Source organism: Monopterus albus, unplaced genomic scaffold (assembly GCF_001952655.1).
Source record: "Monopterus albus unplaced genomic scaffold, M_albus_1.0 scaffold45.1, whole genome shotgun sequence".
Taxonomy (NCBI): Eukaryota; Metazoa; Chordata; class Actinopteri; order Synbranchiformes; family Synbranchidae; genus Monopterus; species Monopterus albus.
Window position 1 is genome coordinate 2,150,536 of NW_018127925.1, and position 7,696 is coordinate 2,158,231.

Here is a 7,696-nt window from a genome sequence, read left to right on the forward strand (position 1 = left end):
TCCTGCCATGTGAGTGTTTGTGTGTGGCTTAAATCGGTCACATTTGCCCAGGGATTAGTGCCACACAGACAGAGCTTTTCACCAAAACAGCAATTTTTGGCAGTAAACTGAACAAAAGTCTGGGTCAGCCTCTTCTGCGCCTCATCAGATTTGTCATATTTTAAGTAAATGCAGTACCATGTATTAATAGCACATTCTCCAGCTAAAACACTTTGCTATTGTAGGGGCTGAAAACTCCAAATGGAGAAAGACAGTATTTTCATTGCAGGTTGATCTCCATCACATGCAGCCACACAGTAATACCCCTAATACTTTCTGTGTGGCTGCAATATTTTCCTCCATAATGGTTTGCTTGAACAAAGTATCCAGAGGTAATCAGAGAGCCTCATAAATAAACAAACTGTTGATGTTTCACCTTTGCAGCGCTGCAGAGTGAGGAGTGGAGGGAGCCAAGCTCTGTGGCTGATCTGCAGCTGATCCCTCCTCCATATAGATGCCAGAAGTGTTTGTGTACATATACTGTATGTGTGTGCACGCTCTTTTGAGGATGTATACATAAGGAGCTGAAATGAAGCTGCTTCCTAGTCTTCTGATGATATTTTCACATCTTTGCTCCACTTCTTTTCTTCCTTCTGTTTAACTGCTTTGCCTACAGTGTGTTGGGACAGCAGCCAGTTGCTCATGAGCTCCCTGCTGCAGACTGAGTGAAGATATCCACTTACACATGTGGGGCTCTGGGGCCACAGTAATCCTTTTGGAGCACAAGCTTGCATGGAGAAAAGGGAGTAGAGAGGAGGAAAGTTGGATGATGTTGGGGAGACAAGAAACCAGAGGGAAGGCGAGAGAAACATAAAAACAGGAAAATGGTTTTTCATGAAGATTGAGACAAAAGAGAAAGAACAAGTAGAGAGAAGAGGAAGAGGGAAAGTAATGATGATGATACTGGCAGTAGAAAGAGGAATATTGATAATAGTCATTCACAACACGAGGACTCAGGTATAGATCATCAAATTACAAAGGATGTTTTACACATTATTGAAAGAAACCAAAAATGTAGCGGTGTTTGCAAGCAACTAGGTTCTCAAGTTACTAAAGCATTGCACTTAAGTAAAAATGTTAGGTACTCGTACTTTACTTGAGTAGTTCTATTCCAGGAAGAGTGGGTCATCCTCTAACTGTATGGTTGGCGGTATGATCCCCAGCTTCTCCAGTCCACATGTTGAAATGTGGACTGGAGCAAGATGTTGAAGCTCTACCTGCTCCTGGTGATGTCACTGGTGTGTGAATGTGTTTGTGTGTGCAAATGGGTGAATGGGAAATAGTGTGAAGTGCTTGGAGTGCACTTCAACATGTAAAGAAGTGATAAGTAACAAACCATTTACCATTTATACAATAAACTCCTCCACAGTGTACAAAATAGTTAAAATTATCTCACCCTCAACCAACTATATGCTACTATGAATGCATCAGTATAAAAAATGCATAAGGCCTATGATAAATAATAGTAGAACACCCTTTCACTACCTTTCCTCATTGTGATTACTTTTACTTTTGATTCTTTAGCTACAATTTGATAATTACAGTAACAGAATTTTACTTTGAATAAGCAATTAACTCCACCAAGGGCAGGGGTTATGTTTTTGCCAGTGTTTGTTTGTTAACAGCATAACTCAAAAAAGATTGAATGGATTTTGATGAACAAAAAACATTGTTGGAGAGGTAGGGTATTGGTGATGGAACAGCTGATTAAATGTTGGTGCATTTCATAATTTGGATATAGGAAACTTAAAATTAAAGATGGTTAAATCATTAACCATTGTGAGTGCTGGAAAAGCTGTGGACTGTATGTGAGCCCCCTTGTGGCCAAAATGTGTGGCTGTGCTGCTGAGCAGTTTAAGCACATACACAGCTGGGGAAAATCTACTCTATGCAGTAACAGCTGGGTGAGAAGGCAAAGATTTTGAGCCAGGTTCAAAGCTGTTAACATTTTCATCTGTAGGACTGGTATTAGTGTTCTGACTTTTTTTTCAGGCAGAGTAACTACTTAGATTGAGAATATGGGGTCAGTTTATCCACATAATGGCAATTTGTTCCATTTTCAGAAATGAGTGCTCTATTAGCTGGCAGCTACATCTCGCTCTGAGCACAGCAGTCATCTTGCTCTGAGCACAGCAGTCTGTAGGTGAGGATTCTGGTGTTCCAGCTGCATATTAGAGGTACGTTTCCAATGTCGGAACCTGTGCTTCCTTAAGAGTCACCTGGCATAACCTCACAGGTTGAAGCAGGTTGTCCTACTTTGTTTTTCTATTGTATTTTTGTCCTGTGTGGGTCTCCGTTTAGAGGAGGGAGGGGCTGCACTCCTCTCACACGCACTGACAGTTGAGCAGAGGACATGAGGGATCACTCCACAGTACAACAATCAGCCAGTAATGGAGACTGTAACAGCGGTTTATCAAACAGCTGTTGAACAAACTTGCCTGCAGTCCACTCACTGAAGGTCCCGTTTTACCTCTAAACCAGCAAGTGAATGTCTGTCATGTCTATTAGTTTTCTTGAATAACTTTCAAACTAATATCAGTGTCATTCCAAATGCCAGTAGTAGGGTTGTCAAGCAATCATATGATGAGGGTGAAACTATCATGGGAATATGGCTGTAATAGCATTATGGGGAAACTGAGTTGTCCTTGGTGAAGGTCTGTCTAGTTATTATATGTAATGAAACATTTTTGCATTGCTAACTGCACTTAAGTTGCTAAGTTGACTTAAGTGCTCAAGGATTTGAATACTTCCTACAAAACTGGAGACTGGGCACATGTCAGGTCCTCAGAGATGCTCTTCCAGCATCTAGGGATGAAAAAAATATATGAATTTTGAATTGAGAGAAGAGACAATACAAAGGTTTGCCAGCAAGTAAAGTTGTAAATATTGACGGTTTTACTTTTGGTGATTGCTGATGTTACCTAATCTTAAGTACACAAATGTTTGGAAAATGATTACGGATTCAAAAATTATTAGTATTACTCAGTGCAAGAGCAGCATCCACATGTTCCAGTGTTATCACTAGCAGGGCCATAGTTCAAAGGAAGAACGTAGTGATATAACAGAGGAGGGATCATTTCACACTCCCACAGACGGTTCCCCATCTCACACAATTTCTTACATTACAAAAGAATTCCATGGAAATTCCCATGGAGGTAATGATAGAGAAAGACAAAGAGAGAGGGAAAGAAAGAATGGGGGACAGAAAGAAAAGGTAAAAAATAAATAAACATGTTTGGGCTTATAGCCCAGAGAGAATCTTTCCTGGCAGTGTGCCTTCAGGAAATGAAAGACAATCTCACTTTAAACACAAGCAGAGGAATGTATCATTTATCTCTCTCCATTATGACAGGTCAAAGCTGTTATGAGCTAATAGTTGAGGTGGAGCTACATAGTAAATACTCTACTATACAATAAATGCACTCATGGAAATTACGGAACAGAAGATGCCTGCCCAATACTGCCTGTGGCAAACTGTATCTTTTACAAACATGAATACATCCATCTTCTAGAGCACCTTAATAGAAATTAAAGTCATAGCCAGTGTAGCATACATTGTTGGTGGGAAATCTCCAGCAACTCTCCTTTTGGCAGATGGCATTGACTAAAATTTTGGTTTTGAGGAAGTACATGAGTCTGAAAACAGCAGGTCCACCTGGGCTTAAAGTGGAAATGACTGCTAATTCAAATTAGGGGTGGGTGGTTATTCAGAAGTGAATCACTAAACACAGTGCCCTTGGCAATTAAACATTTTGCTCTGTTCATATACTGTTTTAATAAATATTTGCAAAATTGAGTAAAGTTGTGGTTACAATACATATGTTCTTCAGTAGTTTAGTTTACTTGCTTATGCTCTTATACTAATGTACTGTATTTTTGCAAATTGTACAGTGTGTTCACTGTATATATGCTCCTGTATCAGGACCTAATGTTACATTACATACACTGTTCTGGTGCTGTCACATATGTTCTGCCAAGTAAGAAGTGACTTAAAATACTGTGGCAACTACTGTACCCAGTAGATCTCCAGTAAAATGCAAAATGATGCATACAGTAAATCTTGCCCATTAATAAATGTACTGCACTTCAACCTCATGTTGTCCCACTACTGTCAGCGAAGGGTGACATCCAACACAATTACATCACTGAGCCAGTATCGCTTACTTGCTGTGGGTATGTTTCAACAAAACAGTGGGTTGCCAGAAATTTTCTCAGTATACAATAGTCTCATATTTTCAAGAGTCGGTAATAGTTCAAAGCTGTGTTTGTTATTGTGTCCTATTAAGGCCATGTTCAGACTGAATTTCACAGGTGTGAAAAAACGCAGCCCTCTCCATTCATTTATATGGAGGATTGCATTTACTGCAGCCGGTTACCAGCAACACAGGGGGATCTGGCAAAACAATACAGCCCCATGTGGCAAAAAAGTTGGTTCTGGTTCAAGTTTTGCCACAGTGGACGGTGACATCATCTGGCAAAGGTGCTGCGTTGGCCAATCATGTATGGGACACAGATGGGAAGAAGTCTGTTAGCATGAGCATTCACTGATATTCACTCTTGAATTTGGGCCACAGTTAAAGCACCATAACAACACACCATGTGTTTTCATTAGTTAGGGTGCTGGATGTTAAACAGTGTTTTTATCTATCAGTGCTGACATAGTGGTGGTAGAATTGGTGCTAAGGTAGAGTAGGCTACGTTAGCAGCATGGCTAATCAAATCACAACAGGAACTTGCCAGCTGCAAAAATGAATGAGGCCACTCATGTTGACTCGTCACAATGTGGTTGTATCATACACGCCTACTCCCCATGCAACCTGTACCATGAACCATTTATGCAACTAAAGATCCAGAAAATCTCTGCAGTAGTGGGGACCACTGTGCAGCAGCGATGTTGCTGGCCAGGAATAAATAAGGAGCACAGCCAAAGTTAGGTAAAGAAACTACTGTCTGTGTCTCATTTTTACACATACACACACACACACACACACACACACACACACACACACACACACACACACACACAATTTGAATCTTTGCAATTGCAGCTTTAAGTAAAGTTCATCTTTCAGGATTGTGTTGTTGCACCCATTCAAAAAGGAATGGCCACTAATTTAGTCTTTTCTGAAGCAAGAATTTTAGCCCATGTTACAAGCCTTTCAGTAGCCACGGAATAATCTCAAACAGTTCTCACTACCACTATAAAAATGGAACACTCAGAAAATCAAGTTACAAGTGATTGCATAATCGTTACCCTTTTCAATTTAACCCAGTTCCACATCAACCTGATGCTATTACCCAGACTGAGGTACTTTCAATTTTGTAACCATACCACATATGTCCACCTTTAATGCAGTAAATGGTCTGCTATTCATACAGATAAGAGGCCAGTGTAATCACTGTGTGTCCCAGCAGTCATGGAACATCTGCTGATATTCTGCTAGTACACAGTGAAGATGCCTGCCCCAGATTATCATGCTGTAAACAAACTGGTGAATGCCTCCCCCCCAGTGGACTGTCAGGAGTCTTTCATGTACTGGGTTTAGCATTACCATTTGTCAGCTACCAGACCAGGCTCACCGCTTTTCTCTTGATATACTGAGGAAATGTGTCTGGAACAAAATAATCAAAACACAACTCCTCACCAATCAGTATTATTTAACTATTAACATATTACAGTGGTAAGAAAAAGTAAGTGAACCATTTAGAATTACCAGATTTTCTACATGATTTGGTCACAAAATGTGATTCAATCTTCATCTAAGTCACAAATATACAATAACAATGTGCTTAAGCTAATACCACACAATCATGTTTGTATTAATTTCAGCCATTAAACATAACTCATAGAGCTGCTTCAGCTCAGCCTCATAGAGTGTCATAGTCCTAAAACACAAAAACATCATCCTGACAGTAAAGTATAGTGAAGGGAGCATCATGATTTGGGGCTACATTGCTGCCTCTGGAACTGGACTGCTTGCCATTGTGGAAGAGAAAATGAATTTATCCAACAGGATAATGTCAGGGCGGCTGTCTGCAATCTGAGACTCAGTAGAAGTTGAATTATACAGCAGGACAATGACCCTAAATCTCTATGACTGTATGACTGGACACAGCAATCACCCCAATGCAATAAACTGTAAATATAAACATTGTATATATCAGTCTGAAAGCTATTCTGCCATAATGTATATAGATGTACATATATTTATAAAAGCTGTCTCTCTTTTCCTCTCATTCCTTTCCTCTTTCTGATTGCACACATTTCCTATTTGAACGCACACAAATTATTTGCTTATTATTTATTCTTATTCTCATTTTTATTGCTCTACTTTTTATTTTTATTCTCATTGTTACTTTCTATTCCTGTTGCATTACAACACACTGAGAAACTTTCTGACCAAGAAAACCAGCCGTTTGGAGCGTCCCAGTCAGAGTCCAGACCCCGACCCAGCACAGAGCCGTTTACACCAGACATCCTGGGAATATGCCTGAGCTGAAATAGTTGGGTGATGAAGAATGGTCCAGAATTCCTCCTGAACATTATGCAGGTCTGATCCACAGCTACAGGAGGCACCCGTTTGAGTGTAATGCTACCAACAGAGCTTCAGTCAGCTGTTGAATCCAAGTGTTTATTTACTTTTTCCACCAGCACTTGGAATGTTTAAGAGCTGGGTTCAATAAAGATATGAAAAATTATAATTGTTTGTATGTTATTAGCTTAAGCACATTGTGTTTGTCTATACCTGTGACTTACAGTATTTTATGACCAGTTCCTATCGAAAACCAGGTAATTCCAAACGGTACCCTTACTTTTTCTAATCTGATGGTGCTTTTGAGTCTGCGCTCTGTTTGACTGGGGGAGCTATTAATCCAGCTGTTTTACAAACCAGTAAAATGTTTGTTTCTGGAAAACTGCTAATTGTAAGTGAGGAGGCACATTAAGTTGGTCTTTGATAACTGTGTCTGTTTTTGTCAGTGCAGACTTTAATTAAACTAAAGAAACATAACACTATAAATGGTGGATATAAATTAGTTGCCTGTTCCTACATGCACGAAATGTTCAAGGGCGATGAAATAACCACAGGGACTATGACTGCTGTACTGTTTTGTGGAACAAAATACATCCTGGAGTTTCGCAACAGCCCTAACAGCTTGCAGAAAACAAATATCTTTCCATGTCTGTCTGCTGCCAATATTTGCTTTAAACTAGTGAGCTCCAACACATGCACACACGCCCGCGCACACACACATATTGTATGTATTTCCGTCAGATAACACACCACTCCTCCTAGGAAATTGTTGCAATCGCAAATTCTTTGGTATTCTCATGTTTATTTCTTTTGTTTTCATTGGAATAAAGTGAAGAAGCAGGAAAAAGCCAAATCTGATACATTACACACAGGACTCCAGAAATGGACTGGACAGAATTATTGACAAAAGGTGTCAATAACTGTGGCCCATTTCTGGAATGTATCAGATTTGGCTTTTTCCTGCTTCTTTGTTTTATTCCAATGCAAACAAAAGAAATAAAAGTGAAGAAGCAGGAAAAAGCCAAATCTGATACATTACACACAGGACTCCAGAAATGGACTGGACAGAATTATTGACAAAAGGTGTCAATAACTGTGGCCCATTTCTGGAATGTATCAGATTT